The 23569-nt window shown below is 45.2% G+C and overlaps 1 protein-coding gene across 3 annotated transcripts in view; it reads left to right on the top strand.

Moving 5' to 3' along the window:
* The window catches only part of ATF3 (activating transcription factor 3), a 54025-nt gene that overhangs the window by 19682 nt on the left and 10774 nt on the right, over nt 1-23569 (top strand). Inside the window, exon 1 of one of the 3 annotated variants that reach the window (XM_017851935.1) lies at nt 22247-22567. The exons of 1 other annotated variant lie outside the window; for it this stretch is intronic. The gene's annotated coding sequence lies outside the window, so the exon portion shown is untranslated. Of the gene's footprint in view, nt 1-22246; nt 22568-23569 lie in introns of those variants that run through there. One more of the 3 variants, XM_017851934.1, reaches the window with a different exon arrangement.

Genomic DNA, 23569 nt, shown 5'->3' with positions numbered 1-23569 from the left:
CAAGATAAGATGTATTCTGAGGGCCGAGGGGGTGAGGGAGCCTCTAAGGGGACAGGGAGAAGTGCCTGAATAGTGAGGCCGATCCACAAGATGGTGAGAGGAAGGATTACTAACAGCCGGGGAGTAAAAGGCAAGTGGGGCTCCTGTGTGTGGCAGCTCTGGGGCTGCTGAGCCCTGGGGACGCAAAGGTGCTGCTGGAGCCTCCTGCCTGTCAACCTCTCCAGACTCAGCCTGGCTCTCTCTGTCTTGCCCCCATGGCCAGTCCTGGTGAACTTCCTTCAATTCCTCAAACAGCTGAATCCCTTCCTGCCTCAGGACCTTGGCTGGTGCTGTTGCCTCTGCCCAGAGCCCTCTCCTTAGGATTCTCTGCTTGGCTGGCACCTTCTCCTTCAGACTTCACCATCAGGGGAGCTCTCCATGGAGGGGCCACCTCAAACCACCCCATCCAATGTAGGGGCTTCCCTCTGTTTCAGCACCTGTTTGCTTTCCCTGAGAATTTATGAAGATATGTGGCTTTAAACATTTATTTGTGTGTGAAGCAGGAGCAAGTTTCATAGGCCACATATTCATGTGTGCAAAACTGTAATAGATTATATTTTGTAATTCTTAAGTTCTGAACCCTCCCTCTGTCACAGAAAACAGAGTCTTCTTCAGATAACCTCAGCCAAATGAAGAGTTACAGGGTCATTTCCGGTTATTGACCTAGGCAGATTTTCTCACATTCTTCCTAGAGGGGCTCTCATTTCTAGGGGGATGTGTGTGTGTGTGTGTGTGTGTGTGTGTGTGTGTGTGTGTGTGTAAAACGAGGGTTATTTTTGCCCTGGTGCCAAGAGAGAGAAGCACCTGCTCTATGGTTGTTGTTCTTTGTCCACAGTGGCTTTGTTGAAGTGTGGAGTCCCCTGGGCCTTTGGTCATTGGCATCCATCCTCCTGACTTCCTCCCAAATGACCTAGGATCTGTTGTGGTCTCCAGTGGCCTTGGCATTCTCCTTTTCCCAAAATTGTTGTGTCCTGTAGCCTCTCTCGACCCTCCAGGGTCCTGCCCGTGGTCAGGGGAGGTCCTGGCTCCTCTTTTTGCACTAGACTGTGAGTCTGTCTTCAGCCCATCTGCCTGGATGCCTCACTCAGCCATGCCTCTTCTACCTTCACACACAGGCTTCTGGGGGAGGTTACCTGTGGAAGGGGGCTCAGGGAACCTCCATCCTGGGGTTCCCTAATTTGTCATGAAGTTTCTATTATCTCTTGACTTGACCCAGAGCATGACTGGGGAAGGAGGACCCACACAGGCAGCTCCCTTATTTCTCCCTCTCCCCTTTCTCCCTTTTCTCCTAAGCTGGTGAATTTTTATTTGGGGCAAGTCAGTGGGAGGGAATACTCTTCTTAGGACATGGTACTTTCTTCCTCTTTGCTGCTCAAAGTGCAGAGTTAATGATGTAGCAGTGACTCCATGGGGCATCTTCAGCACCAAGCACAGTGCCTGGCATGCAGTAAGCACTAAAGGAGTATTTGGTGAATGAATGAATGACTACATCAGTATGAGTTTACCATCTTGAATAATATTCCTGCCCTGAATAACTTTGGAGAAAGTGCCAAAGAACTTCATTTGGTGAGAGTTTCCAATCTCCACCACAAAGTAGCTGTCGCCCGTGCCTCATGAGTGGACAGCATGAGCCCTCTGGAAGCCAGACATGAATTGACGTAGGAGAAAATAAACATGCTGAACTGGCAACATGCTCCAGTTACCTTTGAATTTTATGGGAAGGCAAAAAATAGCCAACAATTATCACGTTAAGCCTTAAAAGTGACTTTTGTTCAGGTCAGTGCTGCAACCTTAGGAATCCCAAAGATAATTGACGGGGAGCCAATTCTCAATTTTACCCAAGTCCCTGGAGGGCCCTGGAGAAAGTACAATGAGCAGCTTCTTACTGTGAAAGTGACACTGGGCTGGGCCCTCCGCAGGGCACAGGAGCCCTCTAGGTGCAGAGAAGTTCTGGGAACTTTCTGTCACTGACCAAATGAACATTTTTACCGACTCTGACACAAGTTTTGCCTTTTTCTCTTAAAGTGGAATGGGTGAGTTAGAGGGAAGGCGGGAGAAGAAGATTACATTTTGGAGAAGAGCTTCCAAGTTAAAAACAATGGAAGCTAAAAAATAGAGGAAAGTGATGTATTTAAAAGATTGTGTTTGATAGAATCCTGCAATAATAATGTCATGCTTAAATTACACATAATTGGTGTTCAATAAATGCTGGGGATGAATACATTAATAAATGAAGAATATTTGTACCTATGAGCTTTTATCTGCATCAGATAGACTTTTTGGAAAGCTGACCTGAGAACTAAAATATTCCTTTATGATGTTGTTTCTATGGGAAAATATGTTTTGCATTCCAAACTGACTTGTGAGTGGGCTTTTGCAGAAGTCAGGATTGCTGCCATGGGGTTGGGTTACGTGACGCAAACCACAATCTCTAGTCTGCACCTCTTGTGACCAACCCACATGCTTAGAAGCCCACAGGCTGGACTCAGGGATGCTGCCATTGGTCAAAGGACAAAGTTTTGCTAACATGGAAATACCCCAGAATATGAACTTAAAACAGAGGGCAGAAAACAGCAAATAAAATCCAGCCTTTCCATTTGAAAGTCAGTTGTAACTTCAGTTAAAATGAAGCATTAACCATTCATTCATACATATGTGTGTATCTCCTCTCTTTCTTCCCAAGTCCACTGCAGGGATTTAAAAAATGAATTATCTTAAATGACAGGACAGGAAGACAGATAACAGCAGACAAGAGATGTCAACAGAATTGTGGAAAATGGGGAGTGTGGAATGGGGTGCCGGTACTTAGTTTAGCAATGCAGCAGTCTAAGCAAGGCACCTGCTGGGGCGGCAGGGGCAGGCGGGGCGGGGGGTGGTGCAGTCCCTCTGTAGACCCCTGTGAGACTCAGTGTGTGGGGTGACAGTGATTGTGGGAGGTGAGTGAGAAGGGGGATGTTGAGATCAGGGAAAATTAGCCATTAAGCCTGACTCAAGAGGGCTGTCCTCAGTAGCTTCTTCTACCCCTGCAGCCAGGTGTCTCTCCCTCTCGCCTTGAGAAGCTTGTTTTAAGGAGACATTGAAACCCAACAGAAGAGGCTTAGGACTAGGAGACTCCAGGCAGGGCGTGGATTAGTCAAGGGGACTAATTGAAACAACACGTTCTCCACTCACCACCCTGCTCAGAAACAGCCCTAACCCAGCGTGTTTCCACCAGCTCCCCCCAGGGAAAAGGTAGACCCAGTTGGCTCAAGAGTAAAGACAGGTTTACGGACACTGTGTCTACCAATAAAGAATCACATCTCATCACCCTAGGGTGTCACCACCGGGAGACATGATTCATTTCGCACAAAGAGCTTTGGATTATCTTTTTAGTGCCCCAGTGCCTATCATGTTGGGGCAGCAGTAATTACCTTGTGGGTAGGATGAGAAGGACAATTATTCTCTTTTTAAATTTTAATTTACTTTTTATCAAAGTAATACATGTACAAAGCTTAAAACTCTAACAATACTATAAGGCTTATAATGAAAACAAAACAAAACAAAACAAAACAAAACCAGTCTCCCAGCCCATACAACCCCACACCTGATTCCCACTCCCTGAAGGCAGTTGCTTTCTATTCTTTTCACTGTTTCTTCTCCATATTTATAAATCATGTGTGTATACTGCTCATTTCCTGCTTTTTCCATTTGGACATTATTTATTTCTCATTTTGGACACTTTGAATTTTGCTTTCTTCCTCTACCATCCACGTAATCACTCCTTCAAATGCTCGAAATGCTGCCACATTTTAGTCACCTTCATACTTGGCAATAACTTCCTTTTCAAAAATATAAGTAATACATGTATATACATTTTTTCTGTGAATATGAAGATGTATTTACATTTTTAAAACAAAATTATTGTCTCAATCTGAAGCCATCTAAAATACAGCATCACTTTGAACATTTGAACCCAGATCATAAGAGAGAGTCTGTTTTTCTGCTTTCACCAGGCGCATTCTCCTTGAAGTGGCCATGAGTGGTGACTGTGGCTGGGTGGAGAAATGTGATCCTAGCATACTCCTCGGCATCACAGCAATCCTGGGTTGACATAGTCATAATAATGCAAACCTTGTCTATTAGCTCTCCACTCTTAAAATCAACCTACCCACAAAGCAAGGAAGACATGAGAATGGAAACAGAGCTCATTGTAAATGTTTTCATTCTTGATGCAAAATTAAAGGTACAAATAGCAGATAATGGGAGCAAGGGACAGACAGAAAGAAGGGAACTGTGCTGATATCCTCAGCTAATGTACTACGGAGTCAAAAGTTACTTTCTAGATGGAGGAAGAAATAGAAGATTAAGTATATCATATAAGTGTACAGCAGAAACCCATAGAAGAAGTAAATTATAAATAAAAAAGTTGGGGGAAGGGAATAGGAAGTTATATTCTATTTTATAGAGGTGAGTCAAAAGAGCGCCTGTAATCCCAGCTATTCAGGAGGCTGAGGCAGGAGAATTGCTTGAACCCAGGAAGGCGGAGGTGGCAGTGAGCCAAGATCACACCACTGCACTCCAGCCTGCACAAGAGTGAGACTCTGTCTCAAAAAAAAAAAAAGAAGAAGAAGAACAAAAGAATGTCTTAAACTAACCAAGAAACTGTTTTTAAAAAGTCACATAAGCATATTTTTTGGAGTTAGGAAGTTCAACATCCAAATAATTTTAAAAAGAGGCCGTTAAAGGTAGTAGTCTCTGGCAGGTGGCATGTGTGTGGGGTGAGCCCTGCTAGTTTTCGATATAAACACTTCCTTATTATCTGATTTCTTTTATCTTGTGCATGTATTACTTCAATTTTTAAAATGTAACAGGTGGAAATACTCAAAAATTGAATTCAGTGTGAACACAGGAGCCATAAATGCAGATACTCATTTTGCAGTGGCCATCTGTATTATTGTGCCATCAGAAATTGCACATTTCCTGGGCACCACTTTGAGTGGTAATATAAGCTTAATGAGTCTCCTGTTGAAAGACTTACCAAGTTAGCATTGGATATGGGCAGCATTAGGGGAGCAGGATAATGTACTTTCATGGCTCTTACTATAAGGTAAATGCACCAACCACATAGATGAGGAGGAAAGACTGCCCAGAAGTGAAAAATATTCCTCTCTCATGGGCCTGGTTTCTTGTACATCTTTGCAAAGAACACAGCCCTTGGTAGCCTGTCAGTTTGTTGAAAGAATACAATTCATAGCAATACATACAAGACCATCCACCATCTGATCCCAACTTTCCCAGCTGTCTCTTCCCCTGTATCCTGTACCAGGGACATGTGGCTGCTCTCCTTTTCTGGAGAGAGACATATTCCTTTTTACGCTTCCTTATCTTTGCATATTCTGAGTCCTCTACTTGGAATACTTTTCCCCACCTTCTTAAGGGCATGTGTTAAGACCCCTCTTCCTAATGGAGCCTCCTGCACCACAGTCTCCCCAGTCTCCTTAGACAGACAGGACCTTTCATGAGTGTTCTCACCAGCCTGTGTCATTCTGTTCCTCAACTATATTCAACAACTGCCACCAGACTCCTCTTGCAAGGGGGAAAATCTAAAGTGATATCTTGGCTTATGTCTGTGGAAAAAATAATCCAGAAGCTCAGGAAACCAGCTGAGAAGGTCACTGGGATGTTCTGGCAAGAGCAGAGGTCAGGATGTAGTTTTGAAAACGTAAGTGCTCTTTAGACACCCGATGGCCAAGGACTGGCCATGGGAAATACTCTCCATCCCTCGGCCCCAGTCCATTGTGTGCACTCCTCCAATCAGCTGGGCTCAGCTACGTTTGTGGGCAGATTTGCACTGTATTCATTTATCCTTGATAGTGAGGCATTCTGCAGTCATTTTTAAACTTTTTAATCATGGGAATTTGCAAACGTACATATATAAATCCTCATATACATGAAATCCAGCTTTAACGATTATCAATACTTTGCCAATCTTATTTCATCTCCCCTTCCGCACACTTTTCTTTTATGGGGTGGTAGGGTAGGCTGGGAATTTTATTTATTTTATTTATTTATTTATTTTGAGAAAGGGTTTCATTCTGTTGTCCAGGGTGGAGTGCAGTGGAGGGATCTCGGCTCACTGCAACCTCTGTCGGGTGGGAGTATTTTAAAGCAAATCATAGGCATCTCAGAGTATGTTTCTAACAGATAAGGACTTCTTTTAAAATTGTAGTACAATGTACACAACATAAAATGTTCTATTTTACCCATTTGTAAGTGTACAATTCGGTGGCATTAAGTACCTTCACATTGTGTGCAACCATCACCACCATCTGTCTCCAAAACATTTGCATCATAAACTGAAACTCTGTACCCATTAAAAAATAACTCCTCATTTCTCCCTCAACCTAGCCCCTAGTAACCACTATTCTACTTTCTGTCTCTGGATTTGACCATTTTGGACACTTTATCTAAGTGAAATCATACAGCATTTAAAAAAATCTGGTTTATTTCACTTATAATGTTTTCAACGTTCATCTAAGTATTTTATTACTTTTAAAGACTGATAAGCGCTTTTAAGATAATAATCACAACATATCTAACAAATTTAATTATAATTTTCTAGTGTCATTGAATTAGCTAACCTAGGTTCACGTTTCCAAAAGTATGTCTTTAAATGTCCTTTTACAGTTAGTTTGACAGAATCAGGATCCTAACAAGGTCCACACTATATTTGGTTGATATGTCTCTTAAGTCTATTTTAACCTACCATATTCTTTCTCCTTATTTTTCATGCCATTTGTTTGTTGAAGAAATGAGGTAATTTGTTCTGTAGAATTTTCCTCATTCTGGATTTGGCTGATTACATCATCAGCATTGTTTAACCATTTCCTCTATCCTCTGAATTTCACAAAAACAAATGGTCAGATCTAGGGTCCGGATTTCATTCAGGTTCAACCCCTTTGGTGGGCTGTGCACTTTCTATTACATCACAGCAAGAAGCCCTTGTATCTGATGGCCTCAATTCTTGAGATATTAAAACAGATCTATGGGTTTGGGTGCTGCCAACCCAATACATCCATTGATAATATGGCATTTAAAAATAAGTGTTCTTGCTTCTGGTGGCCCACACCTGTAACCATAGTGCTTTGAAGGGCTGAAGTGGGAGGGTGGCTTGAGCCTAGGCATTCAAGACCAGTCTGGGCAACAAAGTGAGATCCCATCTGCACCAAAAAAAAAAAAAAAAAAGGAAATTTAAAAATTAGCTGGGCATGGTGGCATGTGCTTGTGGTCCCAGCTATTTGGGAGGCTGAGGCTAGAGGATCACTTGAGCCCAGGAGATAAGGCTGCAGTGAGCTACTATGATTGCCCTAATGCACTCCAGCCTGGATGATAGAGAGAGACCCTGTCTCTTTAAAAACAAAAAAAGTGTTCTTAAGACTTTGTAAATGATTGTAAGCATACCTATGTGTCTGCGTCTCTGTTTATATCAGTCACCATTCTTAGCCCTAGGGTTGTCTTTATTTTTCTGTAGATCTTTACAACCTCCCCAAAGTCCCTGTTCAATCTGTGATGTTCAGTAGCCACTCCCAGAATTCTTGAGCTCTCAGATTTCACGTAAGATAGCTCCCTATTTCCAATTAGTCCTTGAGTTGCCCACTCAGGCACACACATCCACCTAGAAGGAATCGTCACCCACCCGTCTTGGTAGCCTGCTCCAATGTCTAAGCACTCACAGAGCATCAGTCTTCTCTCTGTCTGGTCTAGCCCTCCCTGTGAAGTTGAATTCCATTTCCTCCCATTTGGGGCTCGGTGGAGCTGAAGAGCAGCTGGCCAGCAGCCCCTGTAGATGAGGCCTGGAGAAATGATGCATGAGGCTAAGACACATCCTAGGTAGTCTACATGCTTCATGAATGTAATGGAAGATTGGCAAGGACTATAACATGTGTTATTGTAAGTTTCTAGCTGGGATTCATTATTTTTCTTTTAAAATTAAATACAAATAACTTATTTATAAAAAGTAAATATTCAGAGACTATGAACTAAACAAACAGACAAACTAACAATTTTCCAGAGTTGGCATTGTGCTTATTTTGTGCCGTTATAAATAAACAGAGTCCTACTGGTGTCAGATTTAAAAAGTCACTCTACCTCTTACACATTTTGCCTTACTAGGGTGGAAGGGTCAAAGAGCAAGGAGGGAGAAGACGGAGCAGAGACAGAGGGCAGAAGAGTCTCAGATGAGGGTGTCAGGGGGTACAGGAGAGCCTGGGTCTATAGACACAAACAGAACATGTTGCTGAAACTGCCCAGACTCTATTTCAATCTCTAGTCTGTAAAATGGAGATGAAGCGCCCCACCTGACCCCTTTTTAGGGTTGTGGGAGATGCAGACGAGCTAATGGGTGTGAATGTGCTTTGTGGGCTGAAGCTACTGGGCCCCTTACAGGCCTACAGGTCAGGGGAAAGAATAGAGTGTTGCCAGCACCTGTGCGCAGAATTAACCCATTGGTTGATTGCCTGGCCACCTGGACTTAGCATGTATTGAACTGAATACATGTGCAGGGGCTCACAGCCATTCCGATTCTACAGACTGGTTAAGTTTCACAACAGAAATCGAGGATAATTACAGGGTTGTCAATTATTGTTTTGCCATCTACTGTTACAATTCTATTTATTTAAAAAGTAAAAGGATATTTTAATAATATCTCAACCACTGAGGATGTTAAGATGAGCAAAATAGGATACTCACTCCCAAGGAGTTAATAAAACTATAGGGAAACACATGTATAAAAATATGTACATAAAGACCAAATAGATGTGTAGCCCCTAGGACTCTTTTGCTGGTTAGAAAAACACAGTATAAAATGGCTTAACAAAAAGTGGGGACTTGCTGGTTCATACAACTGGAAACGGCAGAAAATGTGGCTGCCACCCAGTTTGATGTAGAACCTCTTGACTCTGTCCTTTTTCTCCAGTTGCACGTGGCAACCTCAGCAGCCCCAGGCTACAGCCCCTTGCCTTCAAGTCCAGCTAGTAAGTTGCCTCCAGCAGCCCCAGCCCAGTACTCCTGCAACACAGTGGCTCTACATGGATCCTGAACCCCTTCCTGGACCAACCACAGTGGTCCCTGGCCTGGTTTGCTCTGACTGGTCACCCAATGCACACGGACCAGAAATGTGAGGGGAGTGGCTTTCCCAGAGGAAAACTGGGAAACCATTACTTGAATTGGGATGGATAGATGCTGAATGGCCAAGAAACAAAAATATCCTCTAAGAACTATGGGAACACAGAAAAGGTGTGTCCATGGCCACCTTCACAAGCCGGATGACCTGTTCAGTCTCACCCTTAACAAGTTTCACTTTGGCTTAATGCTCTGCTGTCACTGACTTGACATTCGCAATAATTTCTGAACAAGGGGCTCCACATTTGCATTTAGTAATAGGCCCCGCTAATTACATGGTTAGTCCTGGATGTGACTTAACATTATTTTACCTACACAAGGAAGTGACTTTGAAACTGGATTTTGAAAGATAAAATGAAACAGTAGTTTTGCAAATGGAAAGGTTTGGGTGGCAGGAGGAGGAGGAAATTCCGTCATCGACAAAAATGTTGGATTGAGAGGCTTGATGAGAAAATGAAACCACTAGCGCCTCAAGCGGTTGGGGCTTAAAGTGCCTGTGGGGTGTGGCCCCAGTGGAGTGGGAACAAAATATTCCTTCAGTGAACTGATATTCAACACAAGTGAAGTGAAATTTAACATGAGAAAAAATAGTTTATATTTTTTAAACTTCCATGATTCCAAATGGCCTTTACAAGATAACTCCTCTTTTCCATCTCACTTTTCTACTGCACACTAAGGCTAACTTTCCCCTGTGTAATGTAAGTGCCTACTGATCTTATCACTAGCGTGTTAGCAAGGTTAGCATTCCACTTCTGTGATTTCACCACCCAAATATTTATGAATCAGAGAGATGTTTCTAAGAACATGTTTTCCAATTGTTTACTTTATAACAATAATAGTGTGCTTTAATTACAAAGATGACGTTTTACAACCTAAATAGAACAAGCCTCAGTTGTGTGGGAGTTCATTGCTTTGGTGATAAAAGAGAAACACAGACAGTGACTCAGGTGGAACATTTGTTTCATTTTCACTTTGTGTTTCCTTTGGTTCTACATGTCAGGACATGTAACAGAGCCAAGGCAGCAGAGTGCTGTGGGGAATGTGAAAGTTAAAGCTAACGCTCTGTATGTCAGAAAGAAATGACAAGGTCCCCTCTCACCCACTGGCTCCCTTTCAAGGCCAATGCGAAGGGGGAAAAAGAAGGTGGCTTCCCTCTAGCACACGAATGGTGAACTAGTTAACAGTCAGTGTTTTGTTCCCAAATTCTTTAAAGGAATGCTGAAGAGATAACACTCGTTCTTCTGAATTGAGAATCTCTTTGAATTCTCACTGCTGTCTTATTTCCATTTAAATTAAGCCTAAGAGGAGAAATTAATGTTGGGGTATCTGCTAAGTGCCCAGTGTGGAGCCTCTGTCTGTCTTGTTCATTCTTGGATTTCCAGCTCTTTGAACAACACCAGGCATGCAGTAGGCACTCAATAGGTGATTAATAAGTGTATGAATTTATTCCTCACAGCACTTTTATGTGAGGAAGTTGTGGGGGCAAATTTTCAGATAAGAAAACAGAGACTAAGTGTTGGAAATTGAGGGAAAGGGGTGATTTGTCCAGCAAGGCACATCCAACACAGAGAAAATATGGGGCCTCTTCAGTGACTCACTTTTATGTGACCAGGTATGTGTCTCGTCTGTAGAACCTTGGTCAATAGGGAATGACTACAAGAAAAAAGGGGCCCTTAGAAAGTAATACCACCATCATGATCATCATCCTCATCACCATCAGCGCCTGTAGACACAGCGCTTATAATCACAAAATTGAAGAACTGTAAGGAATTTCAGAATTTATAATAATAGAAACTCCCATTTACTAATGTGTTGTTATATTCTGGGTACTGACTTATCTCTATTTCTCTCTCTCTCTCTCTCTCTCTATTTAGCCAGCTAGCTATCCATCCATTCATCTATCTAGCAATCATCTATCTATCTTTTCACCCCCTGCCCCATATCAACCGTGCAAGGTGGGTCATACTAGCTTTATGTTCAATGTCCCAGGCCAGCAAGTGGCAGAGGTTGAGACTCTTGCTGTCTTCTGGAGCCCTTCCCTTAGCACAACCTCCTTGACTAACACGGGAGGAATCTGACCCTCAGAGAGGGACCTCAGGTTTCTCAGCTAGTGCAGAACCGGAACTTGAACCTTGGCCCAGGGTTGTTTCCACTTACCACAGTGTTCTCAGTGTAGATTAGAACACTTTGGATTTCTTTCTGTTTCGCTTATGTAAGTCACTGTGAGGTTTAGCAGGACAAAAACTGAGCTTATTGAATATTAATTCATCATTCCCTCTCCTACCTTAGAAACGATTTTGTTATTTCCTGGATTCCATCTTAGCCCCTGGCACATGGTAGGCGTTCAAGGAGTGCTTGATACATTTAATTAAGCTAGGATTTGATTTGGATGGAATCTCAGTCTTAAGTACCCCTTAATGGCAGGACTGGAAAAAAGTAGACAAATACAGTCTTTGAAAGACACACAGTAATATTAGTTTTTGCCTTCATGAAAGTTTATACTTTCATCTTTTAAGAATTAGCACAACCATACTATAAAACAATTGGAAAATTCAGAAATATATAAGTAGAAGAGAGAAAAGGTTACCCACTCATACTTCCAACAACTACTTTTAATATTTTATGGAAATTTCTTTATTTCCCTTATTCTATGTATTTTGTTGTTTATTGATCGATTTTATTGAGTTATGATTGTTCTGTGTTCATATGTATCTTGTTTTTTAAAATTTATTTATTTTTAATTTTTATGGGTACATAGTAGGTGTGTATGTTTATAGGGTACATGAGATATTTTGATACAGGCATGCAAGATGGAATAATCACATCTTGGGAAATGGGGTATCCATCCCCTTAAGGATTTGTCTCTTGTGTCACAATCCAATTATACTCTTCTAGTTATTTCTAAATGTACAAGCAAATTATTTTGACTACAGTCACCTTGCGATGCTATCAATAGTAGGTCTTATTCATTCTATTTTTTTGTAACCTATTAACCATCCTCACTTTCCCCCACCCCCACTACCCTTCCGAGCCTCTGGTAACCATCCTTCTACTCTCTCTGTCCATGGGTTCAATTGTTTCATTTGTAGATCCCACAAATAAGTGAGAACAGATGATGTTTGTTTTTCTGTGCCTGGCTTATTTTACCTAACATAAAGACTTTCCGTTTTATCCATGTTGTTGCAAATGACAGGATCTCATTCTTTTTTATAACTGAATAGTCTCCACTGTGTATAAGTACCACATTTTCTCTATCCATTCATCTGTTGATGGACACTTAGGTTGCCTCCAAATCTTGGCTATTGTGAACAGAGCTGCAACAAACATGGGAGTGCAGATATCTCTTTGATATACTCATTTCCTTTCTTTTGGGTATATACCCAGCAGTAGGATTGCTAGATCATATGGTAGCTCTACTTTTGGTTTTTTTTGAGGAGCCTCCAAACTGTTTTCCATAATGGCTGTACAATTCACATTCTCACCAACAGTGTACGAGGGTTAACTTTTCTCCACATCCTCACCTGCATTTGTTATTGTCTGTCTTTTGGATAAAACCATTTTAACTGAGGTGAGACGATATGTATCTTGCATTTAAAACTCACATTATCTCTACAGCATTCCGTAAGTTGTAACCTCTTTGTGACTATCTTTTAAAATAGTGGCATAGCACTGAAAAAAGACTTATTTAAATAAGTGTCTAGTTTGTCAATTCTCAATTATGTCAGGCTGAGCATCATTGACTTTTCCTGGTTCTTGAGGGACAATTCCTGGTCCTCATTAATCACTTTATAAGAAAGCTAGCTGGGGCAAATATTGTTATCCAAAGCCTGAGGGAAAGCACAGATTACAGCTGTGAACCAGTGAGGTAGATTTTCACGGTACTTGGTAATTATCTGTAAATTTCCAATAATCCACACTGACTCCTACATTACGCCTTAGGCCCCAGCCGGGCTCTCCTTCCTCCCTCTCTCTCCTCTCCCCCCTGAGTCTTTCCATTACATTGATATCCCCAACATGCTGATGGCTAGGGACCATTCCCTTCTTTGACATCCCACTGCTAAGCATTTTGTCCCAAAATGCACTTATTAGTCTCTTCCCACTTCTACTCCCTACAATACCCAGTCGGTTTCTTCCCACCCCAGTGCTATGCTATATAACATATGAGATAGGGGGATTCCTCCCCTCTCCATCTACCCTAACAACCAAGCTGCTGCCAAAATCCAAAGATGTCTGCCTGGAAGTTTCCCCAAATCATCCCCTCCTGTTTTCCTCACCAGCCCTGCCTCAGGTGAGGCAACACTGCTATACTCCCAAGACTGACCAGGTACCTGCTTAGGGTACCTGTAATGGGGAGGGCCCCCAAAAGTGAGGGAAGCTCAGCTTTAATGAAGCAATCCTGAATTTTTCAATGAAAAGATCCAGGGGAAAAGGCTATTTTAATTTCACTACGCATAAGAGCATTGTGTTTTGTGAATAATTTTTATTTTGAGTGAACAACATATGAGAGTGGGGATACCACCATCTTCTCAGTTCATCCGGCCTCCGATGGCCTCACCTGACCAGTGTTGCAGCCTCCTGATGGCCCTCCATGGGCATCTTCCTCTCCCATCCAGCCCACCCTCAGCCCTCTACCAGCAGTCTTCTTGGAAAACATCTGCTTGTGTCCATCTGCCACTGACAGACCCTGTGACCCCCTCCCTTTGTCTCTGGGGATAGAGTCCAAACTGATTATTACATCTTCAAAGCCTATCACAGTCTGTTCTTCCCCGACTTGCTTCCCTAACGTCCACTCTCTTCCACGAATACTCCTGCTCAGCAATTGCCTCACTGTTCTCCAAACACGCTGCATGTTCTCTCCATTCTGTATTTTCATCCACTGAATGAATGCATATTCACTGTGGGTCTGGCATGTGCCTGGAACTGTGCAAAGAGCTGGAATTAAGGACAGAGATGAGTAGGGCACAGCCCCTTCCTGGCACTCACAGCCTCTTCATATGACTTTCTCTATGCCTGGAATGCCTGTCCACTTCCCTTGCCTAGAAAATGGTCAGCTCAACATCCAGCTCCACAGTCACCTCAGCCATCAGCTCTTGCCAGCTCTCCTGGGCAGAGTCGTCCTGCCCCACTTTAGCCCTTGCTGCATCAAGCTGTAACTAGTTGTTGTCAAGTCTGTCTCCCCATGAGCTGTGAGCACCTGGAAGGCAGATATGCATCACTGTGTACCTGCAGCTTCTGACACGGTATCCAGCATATAGCTGGTGCTCGTTAAAATGTTGGAGGACTAAACATACACACATACATATATATATAATATATATAATACCCACTATATTGCTGCACATCTGCTTCATGTATATTAATTTGCCACCTAAACAAGATTTTTAACTCCTCAGGTCAAGAAACGCTCTTATATTGCCCTTCTATCCCCAAGGTGTCTAAGTAGACTGCTGAGAGCAGTGTCTGGTAATGGGACACAATTTTGATGCATTGATTGATAGGCATAAACTCACTGGAGTGACTCACTTTGCCCTCTGCCACTCTAGTTTCAAGTACAAGTTCATCATCTGATGATTCAAGTTCATCGTATTTTGGGAAAAGAATAAAAGTCCAAAAAGCTCTACTCAGTTCACTCAGTCGATAACAGGGCTTATGTTTGTGGTTAAAGCAAATTATGAAATAATTGCAAATTTGGCAGAGGGGAAAGTATCCCTGAGGGCACAGGGATCTGGAATTTATTAAGCATGAATCCTCTGGGACATCAGGAGTAAGAATTTTCTGGTAAGGTCAGCTCTAGAAGCATCTGTGCATTCAGCAATACTTCGGTAAAGCGAGGGTGCTCATTTTCAACAAGGGAGGCAAGGCTAAAGAAAAGTAAACACACGTCATGCTCTCTAAGATTCTGAGGACAGTATCGCTTAATATAAGTTTTGAAATAAGTCAGATCTGTGTTTAAATCAAGTGCCTGCGAGCAATTTTCTTAACCTCTCTGTGCTTTGGTTTCCTCATCTGTAGAACCAAGATAAAAAAAACCTACCTCACATGTTATTATAAGGATGAAATAAGATACTGGGTATTTTTAAAGTGCTATTATGCCTGGCATGTAGTATGTGCTCAGTAAATAGTAATTACTAAATATGACCTGGCCACACATCAAGTTTTTTAAAATTTGTTTTCAAATCAGTCAGTAAGTCAGCCTGAGGCACGGAACTTTCCATGAGGGTCTAGACACTTTGGTGTCTCAGGTTTCCATATGACTTGGTAGCTTCAAGGATAAGGCATGAAGAGGGAAAAACGTAATATTTATTTAATGGCACTTTTGAGGGTGAATTGTTTTTTAATTTTGGGGGTTATATAGTAGGTGTATATATTTATTGGGTATGTGAGATATTTTGATACAGGTATACAATGTATAATGAAGGTGCATTGTTCCTTAATCTCATGATTAAGGAAACAGATATAAATGAGGAAATAGATATTATCCTCATTTTACAGGAGAAACTGAGGTTATAGGTCCTTCTCAAAACAAAATAAGTGGTGGCAACAGAAGGATTTGAACTCAGTTCTATCTGACCACAGGTTCTTTCTGCCATCCCTGGCTTCTACCCTGCACCACCCCCTTTTCAGCCCCAGGGATAGTATACCTTGTCAGCCACTAGCTAAGGATGCCCCTGAAATGTTTTAGGGTGCTCTTCTTACAATCAGCTTTTTTCACCTTGACCCTAATCTTAGCAAAAGCAGCATCTCCCCGGGCGGAGGGCAAAAAAGGGGTTCACGAGTCTCAATGGCTGCTAAGGTTCCTTTTGGTATGAAAATTTATGATTCTGACACCATGGAGAGCCACATTTCCTCTGTAAGCTCAGTTTTCTCATCCATCAAATGAGGGCCCTGAACTGCATCAGAGCATCCCAAGTTTCCCGTGAGCACTTGCCAGGAGGTAGTATGTATCGTGGCTATGCACTCAGACTCAGGAGTCAGACTGCCTGGGTTGAATCCTGCTCTACTGCTCACTAGCTAAGTGACTTCTGGCAAGTTATTTACCCTGTCTGTGCCTCAGTTTCCTCATCTATAAAATGGAGATGTTCACAGGTCCATCAAAGGGTGGCCACAATAATTAAAAGCATTAACTGTATGTAAAGGGCTTAGTACATAGCCTGGAACACCCAGAATGCTACATAGCAGCATTTTACACTTAGAAAGAAGGGAGGGAACTAATCCTCTCAAGATCCCAGGAATAAAACTTTTGGCAGCCGATGCTAAACCGAGAATGTATTTGATATCTTCTCTCTTTCCTTAGAAATCCTTGTATGACTTACATTCAAATTCCACGTATCTATATATGTTTAATATAACACAACATTTTAAGGATTTTTTATTTAAGGCAGACACTCAAGTAAGAACTCCTTTGTTTATCTTATGGCCCTGGTACACCTGTGTGTGCTCATGTCCAGTTTGAGAAAGATGGAAGTGAATGACTTCTAGGGTCCTTTTTGCTATGGTGTCTTTTAGTTTTGAGAATCAACAAACATCTGCACCTGTTCAGGCGCAGACTGAGGTGACCAGCTACCTGGTAGCCACTCATGTCACCAAACCGGCATAGAGATGCTAGAGCTACCCGAGCTACAGTGAGAATTTTGCCTGAAGGCACAGGGAGAAGCAGAGCCTGGCTGCTCTAATTCTGTACCACTAGCCCATGCAGACTACATTTTCTGTTTCAAGGTAGATGAAGAGAAAATAAAGGAGGTTGAGAAGTAGAGAGGGGCAGGGATTAAAAAAGAAGGGAAAAGCGCCTGCAGGATTTTTTGTTTGGATGTTAGGAAACAAGGAAAATGCACAAGTGGTCACAATCTTTGGGGGTCCTTCCATCGTCTACCATATATATGCCCTGTGTAGCATTTGAAGGTAGACATCAAGACTCATTCTTTAACCCCATTTAAGCATCCTGAGCAATGATGGTATTTGATGCCCCTTCCCTTATAAAAAGATTTAAATTTGTATAGCATTCAAGCAAATATTAGCAACATTCTAAATTCTAAAAGTAGAGAAATGATTAAACAAATCATACAACATCCATTGGCAAGTTATGGTAATAAGAATCAGCATAGTGGTTACCTCTGGGAGGCAAAGAGGTCTACTTGTTGAGTGGTGGGTTACCAATGTGTTTTATTATCAAAATGTATACGTATATATGTGTGTGTTCTATGTAATCTTTTGCATATATGGTATACTTTATAATGACATATTTTTAAGAAGAAAGACCATATACCATTCGAGGTAAAAAGAAAAAGGGCAAATTTCAAAAGTGCATGCAATCTAAAATCATAACTATATTTTAAAATCATGTACATGAGAAAAAAGATTAGAGGGAAACACATTACAGTGCTGACAGTGTTGAGATTGTGGGTAATATTTTTTTCTTGTCTGTTTCCCAAATTTTCATAATGACAAAAAAATTATAGTAAAATTTTTCCCAAAGACATCTTTTATTTTCAAATTACTTTCACATCTACTATCTCATTTGATTCTTACAACCTAGGGAGAGTCAATGCTAAGTAGTTCCGTTTTATAGACTGGGAAACTGAGACATCATGTTTATGACTTGTATACTCACTGTATACTTACTCAGTTGACTGGAGGTAAACCTGTGAATGAATCCCAGGTCTCCTGAGTCCTACTAATCCCCTGACTTCCAGGACTTCATGTTGGATTCTGGGGTCTCCAGGATTTAATCTCTCAAATGGGAGTATCTGCCACTTGGGTTTTGGCCCTGTAGACCAAGGTAGATGTCTATGGTTGTTGATGATGGGCTACACGTAAGAAGTCCCCAGAGATGTAATCCATGCCTGGGGTGTTCTGCCACGCCCCTCTCTCACAAGGCACCTAGTCCATGGGGATGAAAACTCTTGAAAGTATTGGAGGTGGGAGAAGGACAGGCTGTGTTTAAGTTGGACAACATTTCTTAACTCTAGTTTTTGGAGGGGAAGAAAGGTTGCATAAATGGGTCTGTCCTTGTGGTATTCAGTGCCTTACCTATGATGTCTTCTCTCTCCCCATCTCTCTTAGGGTAAGTTGCCAGAAGCCCATAGGGTGGCTTTGGCAGAGGGTCCCCATTCAGGACCATCAGAGCTCAGTCCAAGGCTCCTCACTTCAGAAAAGCTGGGAGCCTTAGAAAGGGGGAGTGCCTTGCTCAAGAATATCAAAGACAGAACCAGACCCTGAATCCAAATCCCCTGCTCCTAGCCCAGGATACTTGGCAGGGCCAGCCAGCATTGAGGAGAGCCCCAGGTGTGTGGTGGAGTTGCTATGATGGGGAATGGGGACCGCTCTCATCGGTGTCTGCCTGGGCTCTCATACCCACCCCCTTATGATTGTCATTCCTGGAGATCGCTCGACTTCATCCACTATTTGCCACTGACAAGGGGTACTGAATGAGTTCCTGGAGAGATTCAGGGGTACCTCAGAAAGCTTTTCTTGATTCATAATTAATTAACGATACCACTATTGAGGGCTGACTGGGTGCCACATCCTCAGAGAAATGTCACAACAATTTTACGCATTAGGCGCTATTGTTAGTGTCATTTTTTGTTTGAAGAAATAACTTACTTAAGGTGACACAGCATCTAAGTGCTGAATCCAGAATCCAAGTGCCTTCCACACTTTGGTACCTACTGTGTGATGCTACACCTGTTTCCTGACAATGCCCATTTTGGACGCTTTTAAACTAGCAATCCCCACATTCAAACTGACTTTGTAGAAAGAGTGGGCTTCAGAAACAGAATAAAGTATAAGAAAATCGACTCCACTCCCTTTCCAAAGCAAAGAAGTAGGTTGAGCCAGGCAGACAGGGCTGCTAGTACTCTGCCGCTTCTCTGGCGGATCTTATCTTGTGTTTCTAGCATTCTGGGCACGAATACAGTCTTAGGGTTTACAGAACAGAGTAATGGGGCAGAGGAATGTGGGAAGGGATTGTGCACTGAACTAAGAAACTGCTAGAACTATTAAATATCTCGAACTTTTTTTTTTTTTTTTTTTTTTTTTTTGCGTTGGTTCCCTGCAATGTTTTTCTGTTTAGATTTGGTTGCCACGAGTGGGCTGTTTTTAATTACCCAGTTCCTTCCCCTCCCCTTTTAATTTTTTCCCTTCCTTTTGCACATGTCCCAGCATGAAGTCTCCAACTCTTATCTCACGCAGCAAAACATACCAAGGCTGATCTGAATGTGGATTCCCCAGGCCGTTCACCAGCATAAAACCTCAGCAATCTTCAAGTCTCTGCTTAACCCTCTTTCATTGAGGATTAACCCCTGAAATCACCCTAAACAGGGCTTCCTTCTAAGGCAAGACAGCCATTCTTTGGTTTGCGTCGAGAGGAGTTGTGGTGTGGAAAGTTTTTCTGTGCCCTCCTCTGCATGGCACTGCCTGTGTGTGTGCTGAGAGTGTGCACACTGGACATTGGTGGCATTAACTTAAGTCAGGGTAAAATGAGGATGCAAAGGACTCAGATGTTGATCACTCTCCTGTGGCAAAGACCTCAGGGGCTCTGCCTTGCTCTGTTCTTTTCCAGTCTCTCAATTCAGCAGGCATTTCAGGGTTCTCCTGGGGGCTGAGGGGAGGGAGGCAGGCAGTAGTTTTTGTTTTCCTTGGACAAGAGTTTCATTCAAGTGGGAGTGGACTTAGTTCTCTGTCAAGATTCTTATCACTTTTAGGGTTTAGAATGTCAGGATCAGACTTCTGTGAACAGCGGACAGCATTTCTATCCAGGTGTAACTTGGAGATTCCAAACTAAGAGTAGTAATTAGAATGAAGCAAGATTGATAAAAGGAACTGGAGGCACAATGGTAATAAAAATAACCCGACCAGGGTGTTAGGGGCTTCTCCCCCACCCCAATTACCCTTCCCTTCCCAAGGCAGAGCCCCTGAGGTTTTGTGGAGGCCGGTCTGGCTGTTTACGTACTTGACGACCTAACTGGAATTTCCCCTTAAGGACGGGACCAGATCTCCACAGATTTGGCTTGGGTGTATTAATGGAATCATAGTTCAACCTGTAAACTGGTGAAAGATTTCTGTTTCACAGCAGAAAAAGAGTAAAAAGCTTCACATGTTCTCCCTCCTCTCCTTGCTTCACTTTATAATGGTGCTATTGATTCCAGGACAATCTATAAGTAGATAAAATAGCTAAGTAGAGATACCAAATAACTTCATTCAAATGCACAAACACTCCTCCATCTAATCCCGCCCGGTGTTCTCGGGGTTGCTCCGACACGCCCGGAGTTCACCTGCGCGCACTCCAGCGGGAGGGCGGGTTGTGGAGGTGTGCTGCGCGGCGCGCGGGGATGAGGGCGTGGGAGTGGAGGGTGGGGCCGGGAGAGCCGTTACCAGGGCAAAAAGTAAAGCGAAAACACCCGCCCTGCACTTCCCGCGCGACGCCGCTGGAAATCAGGTCAGGTGCAGAGCAGGATCTCTGAGGATCCCGCGTGGAACCCCAGGGCTCCAGGGCCCGCCGGGGCGCAAAGACTTCCGAGGCCGCCCTCCGCGTGTTCCCAGGCCCCTGGGGAGAGGGGTGCTCTGAGTGAGGTCGGGCTTGGCGGCGAGGAACCCCGGTGGGGGGGAATTGGGGACTTCAAGTGAGACCCGGGCTCCAGACACCTCTAGTTTCTACCCCAAATTACCAAACTATGACCTTCGGCCGCCTCTCTCCCAGTGGCAGGTGGAAAGGAGGTGTTTCTGCCCTTCGCCGTGCCCCCACACCCTTCGGCCGCGCAAGTCTCCCTCCCAGGCAGGTGCGAAAGTCCCGGGCCACACTTGTGTTCACAAAGAGTCATCCACAGGCAGTCAAGAAGGTTCTTGGTTCTGCCACTCTCTGAGCAGAAACTGCTGGGGTCGGGGAATAAGAATCAGGAAATCGTTTTTAAGGTTCAAACCCAGTTCTGCTGAGGTCTCAGCTTGAATCTCGGCTACGGGGCCCCGCCTTTCCCGCCACCCTGGCTTGAGGGCAGAGGGGATTTCTGCTGCGGGTTCCGCCTGTGGTCAGTGCGTCCCCATTCCGGGCCTTCTGGTCCCAGTCCAGTAGGCTCTGGGAGCAGAAGAACACGTGAAAGCTGAAGATGGGTTTTCCCTAAATATTGCCTGAGAGCGGGGCGACCCCCAGGCCTGGGCAGGTTCGCGAACCCCAAAGCACCTTCTCTTTCCCCCTCGTCCTGGCCGCTGGCTTCTGCCCCCTCCTACGCTCCCACCGGGTTGCCTCTGATTCCTCTGGGACTCCGATCTTTTCACGCTCTTGTTGGTTTCACTGAGACGTTCTTGTCGATTTCAAACGCTTTGTGATTGAAAAAAAAAGAAGAAGAAAAATCGAACCGATACTGTCCTACCACTAGCCCTAGTCTCGGAGCCCGGAGCTATCCTGCGTGTGCGTCTATGTGGAGGGTCCGGGGCCGCGGGCTCCGGCGCACGGTGCCAGCCGAGGGCTGTCCTCCTCTTTTGTGTTAACCGGCTGGCTTCTCGTAGTCCCCGCCGCGGAGGTCACACCCGGCGGGTAACGGCGTGGATACACCGAAGGGTGACTTTGGACACCTTCCCCACATCACAGACTAACGCTTCTGCCCCTACTCTGTCCCTGCTAGAGAAGTAGGAAGCCAGTGGGGGAAGGGGTATTTTCCTGAAGCTCCAGAAAATGACCACGCATTTTAGAGAAAGGTCGTGCCCGCTTCCCAGCCTCACCTAGTCTGGGCTGGGGCCGGGACCCGCCTCCCCACCTTCCCCGCCCCCCCGCTCCTCAACCTAGCGGAGGGAGAGATGCCAGCGCGGTGGAGTCATGCCGCTGGCTTGGGCACCATTGGTCATGCCTGGAACACGCAGCAGCGAGTACGCACATCTGGCGGCTATCCCGGGCGACTCCGGTCCTGATATGGAGAGAGAGGGCGGGCTGGTGTGTGTCTCAGTGAGCGAGGCTGGGGGAACGTGCCTCGGCTGGCTCCTCCCCGAACTTGCATCACCAGTGCTCCCCCATCTCCACCCGCCTTCCGCCCCGCCTTGGCCCCTCCCCCACCCCCCTTCCTCCGCTCGGTTCGGCCGGTTCTCCCGGGAAGCTATTAATAGCATTACGTCAGCCTGGGACTGGCAACACGGAGTAAACGACCGCTCCGTCAGCCTGAGGGCTATAAAAGGGGTGATGCAACGCTCTCCAAGCCACAGTCGCACGCAGCCAGGCGCGCACTGCACAGCTCTCTTCTCTCGCCGCCGCCCGAGCGCACCCTTCAGCCCGCGCGCCGGCCGTGAGTCCTTGGTGCTCGCCCGCCGGCCAGACAAACAGCCCGCCCGACCCCGTCCCGACCCTGCCGGTCCTCCGGACCCTGGCCGCCCCGAGCGGAGCCTGGAGGTGAGCGCTGGGAGCCAAGGGAGTGAGCGCGACGAGGGCGGCTTGCCTTCATTCCCTTCGCGCCCCTCTAAGTAACCAGTCCGCCGACCCCTGACCCACCCCAGATCCGCGCCCCCAGTCTCCGGCTTGGAAATAACTCTGGCTTGAACTTCTTGTAAGCCACCGCTGCTCCTCGGCGCTTCGAAAAGTTTCCCGCAAAGCGAAAGAACTAACTTTCTCTTTTGACTTGGGGCGCGAAAGGTTCCTGGTGACGGAGGTCGGGCGTCCACTCTGCCGCCAGCCTGGAGCGCCGCTTCTCTCCGCAGACGGCGCTGGCTTGCCGGGCTGGGAGAGGGCGTGAGGTGGGTGGGCGGGTGCGCTGGGGTGTCCGAGGCTGCCCAGCTCGCCGTCCCGCTGCATCCCTCGCTCCGAGACACGGCACTGAGGGAGCCGATCCTTCCCGGGGTCGGCAGAGAGGCACGAAGGCCAGAGGCTTGCGGGAGGGCTGCCCCAAGCGCCGAGAGGAATGAATGGGGAAGGGGCAGGAGGACGGGCGGCGTCGCGTGCGCGGCCGCTGGGGGTCGCCCTGGGCACCCCGGAGCGCTGGCGGCAGGACCGTGAAGGCAACCCCGAGAAAAAGTTAGCTGGGATAAGTTTGGAAGTGGAGAGCGCTGGTGTCGCGCTGTCCCAGGGCGGACGACGGGAAGGGCTCCCGGCACCGGTTGGTGTCTGGAACCTGAGCCCGGGACTCCCACACACCTGGGACTCTCACTCTGGCTTTTCCTTCGGCGGGTCCGCGGGAGACCCACCGTGGCGGGGAAGCGAGGGTGTGGAGCCAGTTGTGCAGATATTTGACAGAATGGCTTTGTGGTCTAGTGCCAGGACTCTGAGCGCTTACACTGCAATCGATGTCGTTGAGCCCCAGTATGTCGAGCCGGTAAATAAGGGCACATGGGCAGTACCGGCCCCCTCTTCGTGTTGGAGTGCACAATGCAGTGGTTGGACCAGATAACTGCTAAGGTC

This window comes from Rhinopithecus bieti, unplaced genomic scaffold (assembly GCF_001698545.2).
Source record: "Rhinopithecus bieti isolate Rb0 unplaced genomic scaffold, ASM169854v2 scaffold_34876, whole genome shotgun sequence".
Lineage (NCBI taxonomy): Eukaryota > Metazoa > Chordata > Mammalia > Primates > Cercopithecidae > Rhinopithecus > Rhinopithecus bieti.
This window is presented reverse-complemented; position numbering and strand designations above follow the sequence as displayed.